A 19,202-nucleotide genomic window follows, 5' to 3' on the forward strand; every position below is an offset into this window, starting at 1 on the left:
CTTGCTTGAGTCTAGAGATGTCAATATTTGGCCATTGCCCATCTCTGTAGAATGGGGAAAAGCAGTCTCCAGAAGGGGAGAGAAAAACCCTGCCAATAGCATTGTTCCCCTGACCAGCTCTTATACTGCTGAGAGTTCACATTTGCGGCTTCATGGAGACCAGGGATTATGGTAGAGTGCTGGGAAATTTAGATTGCGTGCCTGGTGAGCAACTAGCGTCCCTCTGTTTCAAGGAGGTGGTTTAGGGCTTTTGAAAGAGAGCACTTCACCACAGTCCTTCTGTTTCCTTGGAGACGTTCTTCCTCCCAAATAAGAGGGTACAACAGCATTTGGTTTCCTGCGGTGTTTAGGAACCCACCATATTTCTTTGAAGATAGAATCCAACAATTTAAATTTTTAGAAGTTGGGTTCTAGGCCCTGAGGATTTTAATCTCTCCCACTTTAAGCACGCTGTACTGATCTCTTTCCTTATTTCACTTTCTCACCCAACATATATGGTAGTTGCCCTGGTAATCTAATCTTAGTAGAGCGTTTTCATGGAAATGAAGTCTAGAATATGTGTTCATCAAATAAATGTGAAGTCAGAATTTTTAGCAGCTTTCCTTCACCGTGTATAAAGCGGGCTATTATTTTCTTGGGTTCTTTTTGGCTTAGCGTCAAGAGTGCTTGCAAGATGAATCTCTTTTCATTTTTCAGAATTTTAATCCTCCACATCGCCAGTCTTCTGTCAATGCCTGATTGTGAACCCTACAACCTTTCTACTACACTGCTGGATGGGCAATGTGTACTTGATTCTTGGCCCAATTCCAGCGTTTGGTGATCTATTTACTCTACTTACTTTTAAACCAATACAGTCAAACTGCTCTGTGACCTTGGGAAAGTCACTTATCTTCTCTGGGCCTGAGTTTCCTCATCTGTAAAATAAAGATGCAATAACTGATCTCCCTCCTACTTAGTGAGCCCCATGTGGGACAGGGACAGTGTCTGACATCTAATATCTACCCCACTGCTTAGTACAGTGCCTGTTCTAACTAGTAGTACAGTACTAGTAAACAATACCACAGTTATAATTAATAGTAACTATTTAATAAATACTACTGATTATTCTATTACTCCCTCTGTCTCTTACTCAAGTATCTGTCTTTCCCAAGCTGATCATGCCTGCTCACTCTATTAAACTCTCCCAAGTGATTAGTACAGGGCTAGGCGCACCATAGATGCTCAATAGATACAACTGATCATGTGTTGGATGGCTCCAAATTTTCAACAAAGTAGAAAGCAAGCCGGCTTGGAAAGGAGAATTTAGAAGAGGTGGTGTTTCCAGAATGCTGGAAGACAAAGAAGCAGATTAGAAAATAGCAAAAAGTCCTGCATCTAGCAACTGCAACAGCCCAGTGAGCACCAATTTTTACAGTCACACAATGTCAAATGGGTTGTGGGATAGAACTTTTTTTTGCACCCACATTCAGGGATGGGCTGACTCCATGAGGAGTGCCATTTTCAGATGCGCATATCAGAGATGCTCATCCCATTAGAGGCATTAAGTTGGGCATGCGGTATGAGAAAGATGTAATTTAGCACCATTAAGTGCTCAGTTTACCCAACCACATTCATTCAATCATAATTATCGAGCGCTTACTGTGTGCAGAACACTGTACTAAGCACTTGGAAAGTACAGTTCAGCAACGGATAGAGACAATCCCTGCCCACAACAGTGTGGAAGTCTACAAGTCTAGCACAGAGGTTTCACCGTTGGGCAGATGACAATAATAAAAGTGGTATTTGTTAAGCCCTAAGCACTGGGGTAGCTACAATACAGTCGGATCATACGCAATCTCTGTCCCTCATGGGGGTCACAGGGATAGTGGTATTACTAAATGTTGAGGTCCACACTAAGCGCTGTGATAGATACCATATAAGTAATCTCAATCCATGGCCCACGTGGGGCTCACAGTCTCAATCCCTATTTTACAGTTGAGGTAACTGAAGCCCAGAGGATAATAATGTGGTATTTGTTAAGCTATGTGCAAATCACTGTTCTAAGCGCTGGGGAGATATAAGGTGATTAGATTGTCCCATGTGGGGCTCACAGTTTTTAATCCCCATTTTACAGACGAGGTAACTGAGGCGCAGAGAAGTTAAGTTAGAGAAGCAGCGTGGCTCAGTGGAAAGAGCACAGGCTTAGGAGTCAGAGGTCGTGGGTTCTAATCCCGGCTCTGCCACTATCAGCTGGGTGACTTTGGGCAAGTCACTTCACTTCTCTGTGCCTCAGTTCCCTCATCTGTAAAATGGGGATAAAGACTGCGAGCCTCACTTGGGACAACCTGATTACCCAGTATCTACCCCAGCGCTTAGAACAGTGCTCAGCACATAGTAAGCCCTTAACAAATACCAACATTATTACTAAGTGACTTGCCCGAAGTCACACAGCTGGCCAGCGGCGGAGCCGGGATTCAGAGTGAAATGACTTGTCCGAGGTCACGCAGGAGACATGTGGCGGAGTCAGGATTAGAATCCAGGTTCTTCTGACTCTCAGGTCCAGGTTCTAACCACTAGCCATGCTGCTTCTCAGTAGAGAGCGAGGACCAACACCATTCTATTTGTTCCAGAACTTTTGTCTCCTCATCCCAAGTCTCTATGAACACGGACACCGCTTCCACAGCTCAGGCAAAAAGAGCGCCCAATGCCATACAAAGCAGCCGAGGAAAGACCAGCAGAAAACTGAATTCTCTGCTATAAAAACCAGGCACCAGGCCACCATAAAGAGGTAACACTAATCCAAGATTTTCATCTGCTTGGACGTTGAATATTATACCACAAATCCAAATCCCCGGATACAGCTCTGCCTGTGTAGATTCCACAGGCATCCAAGAGTCTTCCATTTTTCACTTCATACACCATTTACAGTTTTTCCCAATTCCATCAAATCAGTAGATGTTAAAAGTTAATGAGGGAGAATATTTTCCTGCCATATTCTGAAAGTTCTGTAATTTGTGTACTGCAGCGGGAACAGAGGCATTTATTTTTGAGTTGCTAAGAAAAGAGAGAGGGGGAAAGAAATGAAATGTACTGGAAACTTTTTAGTTCTTGGATACCTTTGAGCCCAGCAAATGCTGCCTGCCACTGATTTCCTGTTTTATTGCAGGGCTCTGAGAGCTAAATCATTACTGGCAAAGCATTATTAACTTTAAATCAATTCTTCTCATTTTCAAAGCAACACCTCAGAACTTCAAACTGAAATACGGTTTGCCTCTCCAAAAAGATTTGTCACGTCTGTTCGATTCGTTGTTAATATGCAGTTTTTCATGGTTTCAGCCACTGGCGATCCTGAAAAGGAAAGGGCAGGGAACTGGGTTGTAGGAAAATGTAAATGGAGATGGACCGGAGGAGGAAATTCAATATAAATATGAAAAATTTGGCACACAGGCGAGAGCACTTCATGCATCATTTCCCTTCTCTATGGGCTTGGTGAGGAATCAGATACAGAGATACTGAGAGGCTGGGAACTCCAAAGGAGAGAGACAAAAGAAGAAGGATCAGAGAGAGGTCAGCTTCCTAAATGGCCCACAGGCCTCCAGCTTCTTCCCATTTCACTATCTTCTACAAACTGCTGGCGGGATCGTCCTGAAACATCCCTGGAAAGAGCCCGGGTTTAGGACTGAGAACCTGGGTTTAATCCTGGCTCCACCTGTGTGTGTGACCTTGAGCAAGTCACTTCACTTTTCAATTTCCTCACCTCTAACCTGGAAATTCAATATATATTCTCCTTCTTGCTTAGACTGGGAGCCCCAGGTGGGACAGGGACCCTGTCCTGCCGGATTATCTTGTACCTACCCCTGCACGTGGTACAGTTCTTGACAGACAAAGAGCGTTTAACAAAAATCACAATTATTATCTCTCCGCTCCTCAAAGATCTTCAGTGGCTACCCAAACTCTCTCTGCATCAAGAAAATGTTCCTTACCATCAGCTTCGAGATTGTCCATCAGTTTTATCCTCAAGAGTGTAAGCACTTGGGAGAGTAGGATAGAATAGAGTTGGCGGCACAATCCCTGCCCACAAGGAACTTATAGTCTACAGATGTGCACTCAAGTACGATGAAATGTACTCAGTGGCTGTTGAATGGCGAGATGAGGGGAGACGTTATCTGCCAGGAATATGGAGGTGGATCACCTGCCCACCTTCTGACGAAGCCACCCTCCTCAAAAGCGTTGTGCATTTGGGAATAGACAAGACACATATTCCTTGCCCTTGACGCACTCAAGACTGAGGGGTAGTTGGGAAATCGAAAAAAAAAGAAGCCACATTTTGTGTTTGCCTGAAAAAATATGGGATCACAAACAGGTTAATTTTCAACATCCAACACACCTGCTTGATCCTGCCACTTGCCTAGCCAAATGACCTTGGACAATTCACTTGAATTCTCTGGGCCTCAGTTTCCTCATGTGTAAAATAGGGAGTCAATACCTCTTCTCTCTCCCCCACCACAGTAAGGCCGCAAGGTACAGAAACTGTGTCCAACCTGATTATCTTGCATCTGCCCCAGTGCTTAGTACAGTGCTTGGTACATAGTAAGCACTTGAATACCACAATTATTTTTAGAGTTTCCCCAATTCTTGTGGGAAAGAATGTCACTAGAGAGGCATCAGGATTGTATATAAATTATGTTTACCCTAGAATAGATTTTGATGCCCTGGTTTTAGAAATAAGAACATTTGTGTTTAAAAAAAAAACCACACACACAAAACTGCATTGTGCTGTCCTTGAATTGGGACGAGACCTCCCTTCCTGTTCTACAAATGGATGTGACACTAATTTGCATCAACCAGCTCTGACCTATGTTTCATTGCACTGACGATCTTAATTTGTTTATTGTTTGTTTCCAAATCTCCATAGTAATGCCCAGGATGAAAGCACAACACAAATAGAAAACTAGTTGAATGAGTAAAAAGAGAGGGTTATTGCAGGACCTATATATGTGTGTGTGTGTGTGTGTGTGTGTGTGTGTGTATACATATGTGTGTGTATATACATGTGTGTATGTGTATATACATGTGTGTGTGTATATACATATAAATATATGTATATAAATTTTATATATATACCCAATATATACCCAATTTAGATTCTGTTCAAAATAGAGTAAAAGGGGAAAATAATCAAAGACTAAGTGGAATTTATGTTCCAGGATACCAGAAATATGGAATTGAGATAGCAAAAATTAAATCCATTACAAGATGTCTCTTTTCCTTGGCATAATTTCACACCTGCATCCACTTACTTTATCATCTAGTCAGTTACTCCTAATTCAGCACCTTTTGGAACATGATGTTTTACCTTCAAGAGAGCGCATAGGACTTCACTTAGAGCACTGAGTGAAAAATCAAGCTGAAAATAGGCTTTCCTGTGGGTTTAAGTTATAAGTATATTTCAAGATAATAGCAAGATTTTATTCTGAATTTGAGTGGCTGATAAGGCCAATGCCCAGATTAATGTTTCAGCCCAAAGTGTTTGTGCTAAGATTGCCCCGTCACCTGGTTTGCATTTATTACCCTGGTGTGGTTCTCTCCTCTGGGCCCTAATCTTCTCGAAGCATCAGTTCTATAGGGTCAATCCATTTCTAAATACCATTGTCTGCTGGGTGATCTTGGGCAAGTCCTTTGCCTCAGTTACCTTTAAAATGGGGATTAAATTCATTTAATCGTATTGAGAGCTTAATGTGTGCAGAGCACTGTACTAAGTAAAATTACACAATAAACAGACACATTCCCTGCCCACAACGAGCTCCTTCCCTCCTACTTTGACTCTGCGGCCCACATGGGACCGGAACTGCACTCAGCTGATTATCTACCCCAGTGCTTGGCACATAGTAACTGCTTAGGTGCCATTAAAAAAAAAATGCATGTTATAAATAACTGGTCTTCCTTGAACTACTGCTTCCTGAATGCCTGTGGTTGTGACCATCATTTGAGGCTTTGCTTAGATAAGGACAGGGAATTCAAGACCCGTTGGTACCTTCGTGTTGGTATTGGATTATCGACTAAGAAAACACAAACTTGAGGCTGGTGGGGGAAAACGTAATCATCTACTCATATTGTGTGTGTCTGTTTCTAGATCATGTTACCAGTGGATAAAGGATTCAAGGCACGGCATCGGAAATGTTTGCCTTAAGGTGGAAGGCTAGAAGCACCAGCTTCCTTCTTCCTCATTGCATCTGAGAACCGTCACGTAGAATAGATTGAGCAAGATTGGGTCTGATTCCTAGCCACGCTTTACTCCAGTAGTGGGAGGATCTCCCCAGGGCAAAACCTGGACAGGACCGAGCACACAGGCAAGGCCATTTTGTGATACAGCAGCTTATCTTTAGGAGCAATCCCTTATGCCCCCCGCCTTTCGCATTGCCCTTGAACTTGGATTTCTACGTTTTGGCACTTGATCACCCTACCCTCAATCCCATAACCTTTTTATACACATCTATAATTCATTTTAATGTCTGTCTTCCCCTCTAGACTGTAAACTCCTTGTGGTCTAGGAATATATCTACCATCTGTTATAATTGTTGTGCACACAGTAAGTGCTTAATAAATACGATAGAGGGAGGGATCGATCGTTTGAGCAGCCTAGACGTGCGGTAAGTGCATGAGTCTGGGAGTCGGGAGACATGGCTTCTAATTTCGGCTCTACAACTTGCTTCCTGTGTGACTTTGGGCAAGTCACAACTTCTCTGTGCTTCCGTTTCCACATCTATAAACTGAGGATAGGGTACCGGTTCTTGCTCCCCTTTAGACTGTGAGCTCCATGTGGGTCAGGGAATGTGTCCGATCTGCCTGTCTTGTTTCTGAGTGCTTAGTACAGTCTGTGGCCTGTAGCTAAGTGCTTACCGCACACCACCTACACTGTGAGCTCGTGGAGGGCAGGGAACGTGTCTAATGATTCGGTTATATTGTACTCTCCCAACCGCTGAGTGCAGCCCTCTGCACATAGTAAGCACTCAATAGATACCATTAACTGACCACCCTTATTGGTGTGGAGAGAACTCAGTTTCCAGCATAATAATAATAATGTTGGTATTTGTTAAGCACTATGTACAGAGCACTGTTCTAAGTGCTGGGGTAGACACAGGGTAATCAGGTTGTCCCACGTGAGGCTCACAGTTAATCCCCATTTTACAGATGAAGTAACTGAGGCACCGAGAAGCTAAGTGATTTGCCCACAGTCACACAGCTGACAAGTGGCAGAGCCCGCATTCGAACCCATAACCGCTGACTCCCAAGCCCGGGCTCTTTCTACGCAGCGGCAGATCTGAGCATCCTTCAGCCTCACTGGCAAAGGCAAAGTCACCCAAGGGCCCCTGCTTAGATCTTAGGTGCATCCAAACTGTTTTTCTTACTCACTAAACGTAATATTGTATTGCCGATTATGAGTTGATGTTTCGTTCGTATCACCAACAGGAGTAGGTCATTGCTGTTTAGCTTTCTAATCCTATTTAGTCTAATGATTTTTTTCTCCCCCCCCCGGCTTCGGCATCGGCAAATACCGCAGCAGCAGGAGGCAGAGAGCTATCGAGGTAAAACATCAGATAAACTAAGACAAACAAATCGATAAGCCAAAGATGGTGCACTCAGGCAAGGCAGAGAGCAGCTGATGAATGGGATTTGTTTGACTGGTGAACTCAGCCAACAGTATTTTGGCCACTAAGCTCAAATGTTCAACTTCAAACCCTTCACATTAGACTGAAGAGCAACCAACTGGGAGGAATGGAGACTATCAACTTGAAGGGAAAAATGCACTTTCTGTTTTTTATTTCCTGTCATGTTCTTGTGATTCAAATCAGTCCTCTGAGTTTTTTCCTCCTCATAGAGTTCTCATTTTTTATTGTGAATACCCTGGCTTGAGAACCATCATATTCTGCCTGATAGGAGGACATATTTTTAAGAGATCTGTTCACTCCTCTTTACCCGATGTCACCTTCCTCGGGCAAGTGAGAAAGTGACAGTTAAATCAAGTCTGAGTCGACTGAAAAACGAGTTGTCACTCAGGGCAGCGCTCTGTGTTGTGGGCTTGGGTAAAAGAGTATTGCCATTTAGAGTCTGCTTTGTGAGGAATGTCCTTTGGTTCTTTTCTCTAAGAGTTGCTCCTCGATGATGCCTTAAATAGTCTTCTACGTGGGGAGAAGCTGGGTAGCGTTTTGGAAAATAAATTCTCAGTCCATCGCAATTCAAAATTTGGGGGTCCATGTTTAACGTGGAACCATAGGTACATTACAGGTGGCTAATTTGACTTATTTTCTTTTATTTTCTTTGACTCATATACCCGCTTCTCCTTTAATGCAAAGGTTGCTTTCTTGAGTTGTGGTCATCTTCAGGGCAGAGACAACACACCTAGGCAGTTTCTCTGGTATGGTTGAATAACGGTATGTATTAAATGTTTATTATGTGACACCTACTATGCTAAGTGCTGGGACAAATACAAAATAATCAGATGGGGCACAGTCTCTGGCCCACACGGGGTTTACGATGTAACTGAGAGGGAGAACCGGTGACTAATCCCATTTTACAGATGAGGTAACGGAGGGCCAGAGAAGTTAAGTGACCTGCCCAAGGTGACAAAGCAAGGAAGTGGAAGAATGGGGACTAGAACCCAGGTCTCCTGACTCCCACCCCCAAGCTTTCCACTAGGCCCTGTCAACTGGCAGGCGAAGTCCTGATAGGCTTGTGGTGTCACCAGAACACATTTTAGCCAGAGCCCAAATTGCAAGGCGGGGGGGAACACAAGCACACACACAAAAAACCCCCACATGGCTTGGCAAATGATTATTGTTACCTCTGGTAAAGGGCTACTTTACAGCTTGACTTGGCCTCTGCATTTTGGAAGAGGCAACTCATCTCCTAAAAGTGAATAAGGCACTACTATATTACTTTTTCCCCCTCAGGCAGGATCAAATGCCAGGAGAGAGGTGGTTGCCTCTTTAGAGGACACAAAGGATTTAATTTCATGCTTTCTACACTCTTGAGACACCTCTAAATTACAGACCATGTAAATGATCTTCATCTAACTCACTTGCCTGTGTTTCACAGAAGTAACAACAAAAAGTACCATTTTGAATTATCACTCGATACACAGCTATGCTAGTGGTATGTGGTGACGACATTAAATTCTGTTGGTTTTCTGTGGGGGGTAGGGCATCCTGGGCAGAAACCAACCCATAACCTGTAAGCTCACTGTGGGCAGGGAACCTATCTACCCAACTCTGTTTTAGTGCTTGAGCCCAAGAGCTCACTATAGTGTTCTGCACACAGTAGGCGTTCAGTAAATACTATTGATGACGATAACTTCCATTATCTTTTAGCTACCTTGCTCTGCTTTCTCTGTAGGGCGATTTGAGATCCTCTGCACATCGTCACACGGCCGTGCTGAAGGACTGTGATTGTGACCTTGGGGTTAACCTGAGACGTTACCCACCTGAGGTCACAACTTACCTCTTCCTCCATGCCCCCCTTCACCAAAATCCTTACTTTCCTCCCCACGAAACACTCATCTTTAATGTTTAATGTTGGTATTTGTTAAGCGCTTACTATGTGCCGAGCACCGTTCTAAGCGCTGGGGTAGACATAGGGGAATCAGGTTGTCCCACGTGGGGCTCACAGTCCTAATCCCCATTTTACAGATGAGGGAACTGAGGCACAGAGAAGTCAAGCGACTTGCCCACAGTCACACAGCCAACAAGTGGCAGAGCTGGGATTCGAACTCATGAGCCCTGACTCCAAAGCCCGTGCTCTTTCCACCGAGCCACGCTGCTTCTCATCGAGAATTCTCATCGAGAATTTAAAATTACCGCTAATCAATTGCCTCCCTGTGTGAGGTTTTTGTTATTTCCTCCTTTTTTTTTATGGCATTTGTTAAGTACTTACTAAGTGCTGGGATAGATAATCAGGTTGGACAGGGTCCCCGTCCCACATGGGGCTCACAGTCACAGGGTAACTGAGGCACAGAGAAGTGAAGTGACTTACCCAAGGTCATAGAGCAGACAAGTGGTGGAGGCGGGATTAGAACCCAGGTCCTCCTGATTCCCGGGCCGTGCTCTACCCATTAGGCCATACGGCCTCTCATCGTGCGTTCATCATCATAGCTAAAAAAGTGTCCACATTTGCAAGGCCCTCGTCTAACATCTGTCTGACTACATTGCACAGTTTAAAACGAAAACCCCAACAGACCGAAGAGTAGACTATACAGACCAACAGTTCAATAACAATCAAGTCGTGCTGTCAGAGTAAGATCCAGGTTCTTAAATGAAAAGATTTTTCACCCTAAGCCTTTCCAGTGATAGTGAAGAGTTAGGATAAAGTCACTTAACTTCTCAGAGTGTTCTCAAATCTTAAGATCTTGGATACTCAAGACAATACGTCACTAAGACGCTCAATCTCTAAAAGAGGAATTGAAAATATAGGCATCCAATTTTCTGAAGATACTACACTGGGTGGGGCTGCTCGATATTCGGGGACAACAGACAGGAGGGATAGTGCTCTGCACATAGTAAGCGCTTAACAAATGCCAACGTTATTATCTACAGGACTTGGTCATTGGCCTGCCTGGGAACAAAGGGCTGATGACCGAAGAAAGTCCTTCCACCAGCTACGTCTCTCATCCTAGGATCGATCGATAAGCAGTGTGGGCTAGTGCACAGCGCAAGCGCCTGGGAGTCAGAGGACCTCGGTTCTAATCCAGGCCCCCCCATGTGACTGCTGTGTGACCTTGGCCAAATCACTTCACTTCTCTGTGCCTGTTACCTCCTCTGTAAACTAGGGAAGAAGACTGTAAGTTCTATATGGCACATGAACTTTGTCCAATCTTATCAGCTTGTATCTACCCCAGAGCTTAGTATGGTGCCTGGCACATAGTGAGCGCATAACAAATACCATAGAAGAATAAATCCTTGGTGTTTATTAAGCACTTCTGTGTGCAGGGCTCTGTACTAAGCACTGGGAGAGTACAATATAATACAGTTGGAAGATACGCTACCTGCCCACAAAGACCTTACAGTCCAGAGAGGGATACGGACATTAAAATTAATTACAGATGGGGAAACTGGAGGGCATAAGGATATTTATATAAGTGCTTTGGGGTTGGGGTGAATATCAAGTGCTTAAGGGGTATTTATTCGAGTGCCCCAGCACCACAAGAGGGAGGGGAAATGAGGGCTTACTTGGGGAAGACTTCTTGGAGGAGGTGTGATTTTAATAAGCCTTTGAAGATGGGGAGAGTGGTGGTCTGCCATAGATGATGGGGGAAGGAGTTCCAGGTCAGAAGCAGGACGTGGGCAAGGGACCGGCAGCGAAAAGGACGAGATCGAAGTACAGCCAGTAGGCTGGCATTAGAAAAATGAAGTAGACAGGTTGGGTTATAGTAGGATTTCAAGTCATAGCCCAGAGAGCCCTTCTTTCGCCTCATTCTTGGAGGAGAATCTTGGTGGGTGGTATAAAAATGCTAAGAAATCGGCTTTAACGAGTCAGAATCCCATCAACTGGCACCAGATGTCTGCTGCGGGCTGGAACCGGCACGGAGCTTGTTTGAGTTGGGTTCTGCTCCCGAGAATGCCCTCTGAGGAATTAAGGACAAGGATGCTCTTGAAGTCCCAAAGATAATTGTATTTGAAATGCTTGTGAAATGGAAGAAGTGCCCCAGATTCAACAAATCTTCCTAAAATGAAAATGCTAATAATCCAGTCCGTTAGGCTTTCCAATTGAAGAAAATCAATAGCCACACAATTGCACCCTTTTAGCAATCATACCAATTAGATGCTTTCTTTTGTGTGTTGTCAATTGAGAAGACGGAGAGTGAGTATTAAACTAAACGTCTTCTTTCAGGGCTTTAACTACTCCCCATTAGTGCTATCCCCAGCGTGGACACTCTCTGACTCTCCTTCATTCTGCTCTCACAAAGGCTTTTGGCTGTGGCTCCTGCCCCGAATTACTGTTTGCTAAACATCTCCTCCCCACCTATCACCCATGAGGGTCTCCTCTCCACCTGTCTCAAACTCTGGCGCCTCTAATAATCCTCCCCAGATGCAAAGCTCACTCCTCTAGATTGTAAATCTGCTATGGCCAGTGCATTTGTCTGCTAATTTGGTTGTATTGTACTCTCCCAAGTGCTTAATAAAGCGCTCTGCACATAGTAAGTGCTCAATAAATACCACTGATTGATTTCAACATCACCTTCAGAAGCAAACAACTCCCTGACACTCATATTTCCATCACTCTTGCCCTTTCCGCTTCTAGCCCTGGTTCATCTCCACTCCCCACTCTTTCACTAGTGTAGCCCAGTGATCTCGACAAAAAAACTGGATGGAGTTAGAGTAGAGTAGGGCAAGATGCGTTTAGTACAGTGCTCTGCACACAGTAAGTGCTCAGTAAATACGATCGAATGAATGAAAATGGAGAGTGATTGGGAACTGGGAGGTCACTGGTGATCAGATTCCTTCTCCTCAGTCCTGTTGCGGCTGGAATCCATGCCCTTATCATATCCCTGGTCCTGTATTCATTTTGGAGATGTGAGTTGGCATTTTCTCTCGTCTCCAGATCTGGTAGCTTTGAACAAAGTCTTCGTGGTTTTATACCATATACCTTTCTTCAATCAGTTTCAGAGCCGAAATAAATTGCTTTGCTCTCCCTCTCATTCTCTTCTGCTCTTCTCAGTGACGAGCTTTTTCCCACTGATTTTCAACCCTATGAGCAGCATCCTTGACATATATTGGAAAATCAATATTTTTTTTTCTGAAGCAGAGAGACTCACTGGAAGTAGCTTTAAACCCTGCAAACCATCAAAGCACTTGGAAATTTTACGCTCTAAAGAGACAGACAGGCTCTTTTCGTTCAGTTAACAACATACGACACCTCATGGCTTCAAACACCCAGCAAGCAAACAGTTACAATTACCTCTCTCACTTTCTAGACCTGCTTTCCCACCTCCTTAATAAGGTTAGAAGAGTTCACGTCATCTACTCTTTGGCATAAACCGTGCACCATGGGGTCAACCCAAGAGATCAAGTCACTTCTGAGAGCACTCCGTTTGTGTCGGCGACAGTGACGTCGTCGAAGCTACTGCATTCGATCCTGTCTTGCCAACTAATCACGGGTTAAGAGAGAGAGACCTGAGCCGATCTCCAGTTGGCATTCTAGAGACCTGAATCCAGTATCTTGGTTACTTTTTCGTCTTTTAGATAGATGTGAAATAAATAGGACATTCAGGAAGCAAGTGAGGTGGGGTTGGAGTTACATTTCTAGGTACCGCTACTTCCCGATGGGCCAACAGAATAGGGGGAAAATGACTAGTCCTGACTAGAAAATAGTCATTTTCCCCCTTTTCTGTACCTCATGCTCCCTGTAAGATGGGAAAAACTAAGGATATTGCTTTATGTAACAACTAAGATTATAAAAAAGATTAAAGGGTCAGACGACTAGCCATAAAACAAGCAGCTAGATAGCTTTAATTATTAATTAGGGTATCCACTATGCTCCAAATACTGTACTAAGCACTGGGGTAGGTACAAGATAATCAGTTGGGCACAATCCTTTTACCACATGGGGTTTAGTCTAGCTTTAGATGAAGGGCAAATTCCAGCTTGGGATACTTTTATTTATGGGATGTGTTAAGCATTTACTATGTGCAGCACGAGAAGCAGCGTGGCTCAGTGGGAAGAGCCCGGGCTTTGGAGTCCAGGGGTCATGAGTTTGAATCCCAGCTCTGCCACTTGTCAGCTGTGTGACCGTGGGCAAGTCACTTAACTTCTCTGTGCCTCAGTTCCCTCATCTGTAAAATGGGGATTAAGACTGTGAGCCCCACGTGGGACAACCTGATTCCCCTGTGTCTACCCCTGCGCTTAGAACAGTGCTCTGCACATAGTAAGCACTTAACAAATACCAACATTATTATTATTATTAGTAAGCACTGGTGTAGATATAAGCTAATCAGGCTGGACACAGCTTTTGCCCCAACTTCACAAACCTATCTGTAGTACACTGATCCGTGATTATCTGAGGAAATTTTTAAAAAAGATTTCAGCCAATATTTTGAGTGAGCCCATCAAATTAACAGGACTTTTCTTCAGAAGGCATTTCCAAGTCTCCACTGCAAGATCTATGGGGATGGCTTCATTCCTCAGCTGGTGGCTTTCTAGATCTCTGCATCTTTTTCCCTTCAGGGCTTTTCCATTTTTTGAAGGTCTCTATGATGAATTAGCTTGGCTCCCTTTGGAATATCATTCAGAGACTTGTAATTTGCTGTTCCTTTTGCTCTCGATGGGAAATGATAGCCCCTGGTCATCAGGGCCTCTCCAAACCTCGGTGTGGGTGAGAGGCTGAAAGACAGATTAGACTCTTGCCCCAGATGAGAGCAGCCAAGTTGGTTCTCAACAGCTGCCTGCCCTGATAGACTTATCTGGGTGGAAGCAACTAGGCCTGGTGGAAAAAGTACAGGTCTGGGAGTCAGAGGATCCGTGTTCTAATCCCGGCTCTGCCACTTGGTGCTTTGTGACCGTGGGCAAGTTATTTCACTTCGCTGGACCCCTGGATGGAGAGGAAAGGGTGGATTGAGGATGAGGAACCTAACCCATCCCGCCTTGATTGCTACGTCAACTCCTTGCTGACATCCCTGCTTCCTCTCTCGCCCCACTCCAATCCGTACTTCGCTCTGCTGCCTGGATCATGTTTCTATAAAAAACATTCAGTCCATATTTCCCCATTCCTCAAGAACTTCCAGTGGTTGTCCATTCACCCATGCTCCAGGCCAGGGCTCCTGCCTCTCTCCCAGCCCGTACTCCCATTGCGCTATCGACCTGTCCTCTGGGTCTGAGCTCCCGCCACGCTCTTGGCATATTCTATGCAAGACACAAAAGAATCACCTCCTTCCCAGTCGCCTACAGGACCCATAGTCCAAAACGTCGGGACAGCAGGGACTCATCCCCATTTTACAGGGGTCAGAGAGAGGTTAAGTGTCCTGCCCAAGGGATTAGAACCTGGGTTCCTTGACTTTTACTCCCACGCTTTTTCCATTAGACTGCACCGCCTGCCTTTGAAGATGAATTCTATTTTTCTTTACTGTCAGCCCTACTCCTGAGACGGTAAATTCTCGGTTGTAAACCACATCTTGCTATGTAGTGTAATGTCATTTCCTCAGAGCCTAGAACAATGCAGTGAAAAAGTCGGGTGCTTATTAATTATTGTTGATGACTAAATAATTCAACTCTATTTTTTGAACTTCGTGATGTTGACTCAGGTTGCAAAGGGGAGAGAGAGAGAGAGAGTCTGACTCTGAAATACCAACATTCTAGACACTCTCTTCCTCTCAGTGGAAAATTAAACCATTTTATCTTTTCTAGCAGATGGGAAGAACGATCTTTACATCTGCACTAAAACTGAGCATGTCAGCCCCGTCGAGAGGAATCTGTCCCTCAGTGTATCTATGAGAAACTCTTAACCTAATTTAAATCCTGCATATCAGAGCATTGAAAAGAGAGTCCAGTCATCCAGATTTCTTTTGCCAGCAGCCTGTGCCTCAATCAGTTGGTTATATATCAATTCGGCTCCCTCTCCATCATTCTCACTGCCTATTTTAAGTGGTATTTAAGCGCTTACTATCTGCCAGGCACTCGAATAAGGCCTGGGGTAGATGCAACACAAAACAGGATGGACACAGTCCATATTCCACGTGACACAGTCTTAATCCCCACTTTCCAGATGAGGTAACTGAGGCACAGAGAAATTAAGTGACTTGCCCAAGGTTACACTGCAGACAAGTGGTGGAGCCGGGATGAGAACTCAAATCTTAGGATACCCAGACTTGTGCTCTTTTTCCTGGGCCACTTTCTACCCCTGCCTGCCATGTCTCACTATTAGGTTAACAGAAAAGAAGCCTACAGCAAAAAAGAGTTCCCTCCTGACGCAGTGATTTTTGCAAAAAAACCCCACTAAACACCAAACAGAAAGGGCAGGCTGAGTTTGCTCAATTTCATTCTGGCGCACTCCTTGACCTATTTTCAGAGATCAGGCCTGTGCTTGGCTCATAGTAAGTGCTTGAATGCCATCATTATTATTATTCTAAGTCCTCAGTCTAATTTATATAGATTTTCATTTCATAAATATAGATGTCTATAAAATATATCTCTTTATAATGCTATATTGCATGCACATATCATCATAGAGTTGAAAGACACAGTGTCTGTGTTGAGAGTAAGGGAGTCATTCGACAGTTTCTATTAAGCACCTAACTTTTGCAGAACACTGTACCTAGCATTTGGAAGACCACAATACTTTCAGTAGACACAATCTTTGCCTGCGAAGAGCTTCAAGTCCAGTGGGTAACCAGAGTCATTTAGAACTAAAATATTCAGTCTCTGCCTTCAAGAACTTTAAAATCTAATGGGGGTGACAGGCTAATTTACAGGTACAAGAAAGAAGAGACTGGAAAGATGGATAAGTAAACAAATAAATGATTTAAAGTAGTAGAGCAGGTGAACTGATAGTGAACTGTTAGGTACAAAACTGTAGTGGGTGACTGAGATGGGAGTTGGTGGAAGGAAACTTATCAATTTGTCCTAACTTCTGTGTGGCCTACGCACTAGGATTTATATGCCTTGGACACCTGCTATTTGTCCCACCCCATTTCTCCTATCTGTAAATCATTTTAATGTCCATCTCCCCCTCTAGAATGTAAGCTCATGTAGGGCGGGGAATGTTTCTACCTACTCTATTGTATTGTGCTCTAAGTACTTGGTGCAATGTTCTATGCCTAGAAAGCGCTCCATAAATACCATCCATCAGCAGATCGATAGGTGGAATTCGGGGGGAGGTTTTGGGACTATGTGCATGAGGAACTCTTTGATCGCTAAAATGATATTTTATGAAAAGACTCCAGTAAATCAATGTATCTGGTGGCTGAGTGGCAGGGGAGAGCATCATCAGGCTGTCAGTTACCAGTTGCTCAGACTTTACCTGGAAGGCCTGTGGGTCTGTCTACATGCATATTTAACCTCCCTACAACTCTAAAAAAAAACCAAGGTATTTGGGATGAAAACAAATAAAAGAGAATCAATTGAATATAAGAAATGGTTCCATCCAGGCACAAAAAGAGGAAAACAGTTGTAAGCGTGATTTATTCTGTAACCAAAACAGGAACTATTCGGCTTTTTGTGTTTAGCCTCAAGGCGAGGCAGCCAATAGGATTATGATCCTCGATAGCCAAGACATCCTCTCTGATGAAAGACAGTTTAAGAATACAGTATGTGTTATAAACCGACAGATTCTATTAGGTCTCCTCTGGCTTAAATTTTATGGCAGAAAAAATATGCAATGTTATATATTTTCCAGTTTGGAGGACAGAGAATGAGTGAGGGACATAGAAAGGAGAAGGCATAAGGAGCTTTAATATCTTCCAGAACAGTTGCCTGAGCCATGAACATGATACGTAAAAGATCCTGGATGGAAAAAAAAAATAAAGAAAAAACCCGTGCTGGATCAAAGCTAGTGGAAATTTTCCCTTGTAGCCCGCGTTTCTCCTATTCGGTCTCCCTTCTGCATCATCTATGAACTTGGATCTGTACCCTTTAAGCACCCTTCCCCTGCCCCCAGCCCCAGCCCACCTACGTACATATCCTTACACTCTATTTCCCTGTCTGTAAAGTATTTTAATGCCTGACCACCCCTGCAGACTGTAAGGTCACTGTAGGCAGGGAGTACGTCTACCAAATCTTTTGTATTGCTTAGTGCTTAGTATAGTGCTCTGCACACAGCAAGCGCTCAATCCATATCATTGATGTTCATCAGCCTGCAAAATTTTCATCAAAGTTTAGAATTAGAACTGTGGGCAATTTCATTGATTTTTTACGTTTCCCGTAATGTTCGTTTTCACTGCCATTTGATGACTGCATAGCTTGAGGTTCTGCCAGGTCTTCGTAACTTGTGTTTTTAGTCTTTAATCTGTGGTTTGATGAATTTTGTGAACCTGGGCCTATTCGATATAGTGTCAGGCAAAAATGTTTCTTATTGAAATTAACTTCTTTCAAATAAAAATGATTTCAAGCAGCTTTCTAGGAAATAGTCCCACTTCCTAGGTTTCTTGAACTACGTTCCCATAAGTAACAAAATACACAAAACATTCAACCGACTCCTCGGTCTTCACGTCGATTCTGGCTATATTGATAATTGAGGAAAGTTTCGAACCAGCTACTGATACTTTACAGCACATTTCCCAGGTACTAAACAAACAGTGATTACCACCCCTCATTTAAACTGCATCACAACCATAACGGCCGGTCATTTAAAAGAACAAAAACCCCAAATACAAAATTTGAATTCAATATTCCAGTCAAATCTTTCATTCCTTTTAGTAAATGTGGTTGCTTGTCTCACTGCAATTGCCTTAAATAACCTCCTTCAGTTAGTCAGGAGTCGCTACTAAACCAGGAACCTCAATGTTTTAGAAATCTTTAAAAATGTGATTATAGATATTTCATACGATCATATGCATTCACTTCCAAAAAGCGCTCTGCTGTTTAGTTAGGATTTGATTTTCCAATGCTACAAATTCCTGGATTTTTGATGAGGGCATTTTATCCAATCAAAATTTTGAATTGCTCAATACACACCGTCAAAAATAATATACTCTTGTCCGCTGATAATAAATGTCACAAAATGAATCGGACTATACCCAGTTTCAAATACTGTTGGTGGGCCAGTGTCCTTTGGAGATATCACCATGGCATCGCCTACCAAACCCATGCTAAGGGTTGGGTCGGTGCCCCAAACCTTGGAGCAGGGGGTCCCTCTCTAACCCACACATGATAAGTGACACAGTCTAGGAAAATCCAATAAAGGGCACCAAAGTCAGCTATACAACCGACCTATATATATTTTTCCCCAATTTTATTCAAGACTAGTCAGTCTAGGAAGCTCTTATAAAATTGAACCACTATGGAAAAAAAGAACTATGCTCCATAGTTGCAAAATAGCAACAGGCATTGTTTTTTTTCTTAGAGACCAACTCTTTTTATTAAGTTGGTGAATAACAGAAAAAAAAAATCAAAGCATAAAAGATATTGTTGATTTGCTCCAAATTTTCAAAATAATACTTTGACAACAAACGAGAAAATCTCATTTCTACCACGCTACTTCCCATAGGGACATGGATATGAAAAGCAAATAAAAAAAGAAGT

At 43.4% G+C, this 19,202-nt stretch overlaps 1 long non-coding RNA gene across 1 annotated transcript in view; it reads right to left on the reverse strand.

The window, feature by feature from the left end:
* LOC103168407 overlaps positions 1-19,202 on the reverse strand; it is a 114,825-nt gene that overhangs the window by 48,715 nt on the left and 46,908 nt on the right. The window lies entirely within an intron of this gene.

This window comes from Ornithorhynchus anatinus, chromosome 14, assembly GCF_004115215.2.
Source record: "Ornithorhynchus anatinus isolate Pmale09 chromosome 14, mOrnAna1.pri.v4, whole genome shotgun sequence".
Classification (NCBI taxonomy): Eukaryota; Metazoa; Chordata; class Mammalia; order Monotremata; family Ornithorhynchidae; genus Ornithorhynchus; species Ornithorhynchus anatinus.